The following is a 3,066-nucleotide window of genomic DNA, read 5'->3' as shown; positions in this document are numbered from 1 at the left end:
CGGCCTAGCTTTACTACTATAGAATACGTATAGAATTCGAATGTATGGAAAATATTCCACTGAACACCACAGCTTATTGTCTTATTATTCATGACAGGTTGACAGAGTATAATCCATTGACTAATGTTATTCGCAAAATTGTATAATATTTTTTCAAGCTCGTTATCGAGTTTCACACGCTATCATATTGTATTGTAAAACACATATTACTTTAAATATATTATATCTTACAAAAAAAAGTGATGATGTCATATCCCTTTCCTCTTCGATAGATAAGAGTCTCGTCTGCAAAATATTAAGGTATGAATCATGATTCATGTCGTATATATAGAAAAATCATGAAACGTGTTTCATTACTCTTGACAGAGCGTTCGGGTACGCATCGTTTTTACCACGTGTCGTACACTTGTGTTACATTGCGATGTCTCTCACGTTCATCAACATCATCGTTTTCGTTACGATTACTACGACGACGACAACGAGAACAGTAGCGTCGACGGCAGCAACGAATCGTGAAAACATAGATACTGAAGTAATTGTGTATGTACAAAAGTACGGCTACTTGAGTAAAGCTGGCAACAATACACAATTATCATTCGAAGAGGGAGAACTTAAACAGGCTATTTCGTTGTTTCAAGAATATTATCAAATACAGGGTGATGGTATATTGAATAACTATACGTTGTATCAAATGCGTAAACCACGATGTGGTCTCCCTGACATCTACGAGCACAATATAAGTAGACGTAAATGGGCGAAAACACATCTCACGTGGAATTTCCAGCTAGCGGATCCACACACTTTGCAAACTACTGAATTCGCGTTCTCCCTATGGGCTGCTAATTCATCTTTATCATTTGAACGTAAAACGGTAAATCCCGATATCTTGATATCTTATCGTAGTGGCACACACACGTACGCTGATCGTAAACGCAACGAAGAAATTTGCACCTCTTCGTTAGATAGACCTGGTGGAGAACTCGCGTTTTATCCTCCTACCGTTGACAATTACAGCACTGAAATACACATAGATAGTGCAGAACCGTGGCATATATATCTAACTGATAAATCCGCTAGTAGTAACAAGGACTATTTGTTTAACACATTAATACATGAAATTGGACACGCATTAGGATTAACGCACAGTTCGCGCGAAGAATCTATAATGTTCGCAGTCGTCACTGCTAGGAATAATAATAGAATCGCTAAACTTAACATAGAGGACATTTTAGCTATTCAACAACATTATGGAATTAAAAATCCAAAACCAACAACAACCACCAACTACCGAAATTACAACAAATACACCCACGTACGTAGATCTATGTACTTTACAATATGTGGATACGGTGTTAGTATTACATCATCGAATATTCGTCACGTATCAACGCTACGTATGGTCGATAGATATAAATAATGCAAAATACGATGGACCACACGTACTAAACAGTTACATTGTCACGTCCGGGGCGCGAGTGCGAATACCCCTCGAACGCGGCGTGGGCCCGTCCAACGACGGCTCGGCGTGATTCTCGCCCCGAGCGGCAAGGGCCGGTAATCACGGTTACCGGAGTAAAAAGAGAGAGGTCGACGGTCACAAAATGATTACATGGAAACGCTGATTCGCAGAGTTCAAAACGTTCGTTTATTTATACTTTTCATTATAAAATCGCGCGTGGAACGGAACTGTCCGGTGACCGTCTCAATCTCTACGACCTTAGGCATTGGTCTCGCGGGTAGAGGCAGTGGAGGCGGCAGATCCTGGCAGTTGCCAGGCACGGGATTGTAAAATCCCGGCGGCTGGACGATGCGCGGGTCGGCGAATTCCCGCGGGTCGAAGTCCACGCGCCAATAATACTCGCGCTGCATCCGCTTAAGAGCCTGGTCGCGACCGGAGCGGTTTCCCTTCGGCATCTACAATATATCCGCGTAGGAACTAATGACGATCCGGGGAGGTGCGGAACAAAATCGTATGCACTTTACGACAGGACTTGCACTATTCTTAGCGACAGGCGGCTAGAGATAGGGGGAGCGGCAGGGGGCCCTGAAGGGGGCTTTTGCTCTCCGCTCGGAAGGGCGGCCAGGACTCTGTTTTGAGCGACTGGAGGCCTGGGTTAGGACGCCCTAGAGCCCTGAGAAGGGCTAGCGTAGGACAGAATTCGGGAGGGAATATTAGGAGGAATGCCTCGGCGGCCCTGAGAGGGGCTTCCTAGGCCGGGTTACAGTGGTACTCCGTTTAACGGGAGTGCGGGTACGAGGGTTCTGTCGCCCCGGGTGATAGGGAGCCTGGCGCGGCCCTCATGCGCTGCGTCACGCAAGGCTTCCTGCTCCGGATTCACGCGGTTACACCAATATTCGGACGACACAGACGTTACAGGTGCTCCGAATCGCTTTAATTATGCCCGAGAGGAAGGGGAGTGAAAGAAGAAGGTAAAAAAAAGAAAATGAATTTTAGACGTTTTATTCTATTTTGATTTCAAGAGATGATTCGACTCGTGAAATTGATATCGCGTACATGGAGACGTTGAGGTAACTAGTAATGAAAAATATAAAATATTGAATAAAATTGACGAGATTCATGTATTCAAATAGTTCGCACGCGATCGTTTCCGAAAATTAATATTTACACAAAACGGAGGGTAGTGCGACTGAGACGGAAGTGCCACGTGCAACTTACTTTGCGTCGCGGTGTTGCTCGGCTATCCTTGAATGTGCCTGCTATGGAGAATGGCCCTCGGGATTTTTGGCGAACGAGCATCCCGCTTCTAAGAAGAACTCTCTGAAGGAGATTAGTAGGCTAGCTCTCACTCTGACACTCTGACACTGACACTCTGATTCTCAAAAGACTGAAGACAGACGACTAAAGACAGAAGTCAGAAAACCGAAGACAGATAGACAGCCTCTGTCTTTGGTGTGCGCTTTTATATCGTTAGAAGTGGTGGTGCTGAGCGGGAAAGGGAGTCCTGTCAACAGTTACTTGAATCTTTTGAAATGTTCTAGAAGTTTCGATCTAATGAGATTTCGTTAGATTTTACTGTCTTAAAGGAGGAAATTGCCAAATTTAAA

The 3,066-nt window shown here is 44.4% G+C and overlaps 1 pseudogene; it reads left to right on the top strand.

Moving 5' to 3' along the window:
* Positions 1-1,165: 1,165 nt before the first annotated feature.
* The window catches only part of LOC108761820 (uncharacterized), a 4,347-nt pseudogene continuing 2,446 nt past the window's right edge, over positions 1,166-3,066 (top strand).

The sequence above is a fragment of the Trachymyrmex cornetzi genome, unplaced genomic scaffold, assembly GCF_001594075.2.
Source record: "Trachymyrmex cornetzi isolate Tcor2-1 unplaced genomic scaffold, Tcor1.1 scaffold264, whole genome shotgun sequence".
NCBI lineage: Eukaryota > Metazoa > Arthropoda > Insecta > Hymenoptera > Formicidae > Trachymyrmex > Trachymyrmex cornetzi.
Note: the sequence above shows the minus strand (reverse complement) of the source record. Positions and strands in the feature narration are given on the sequence as shown.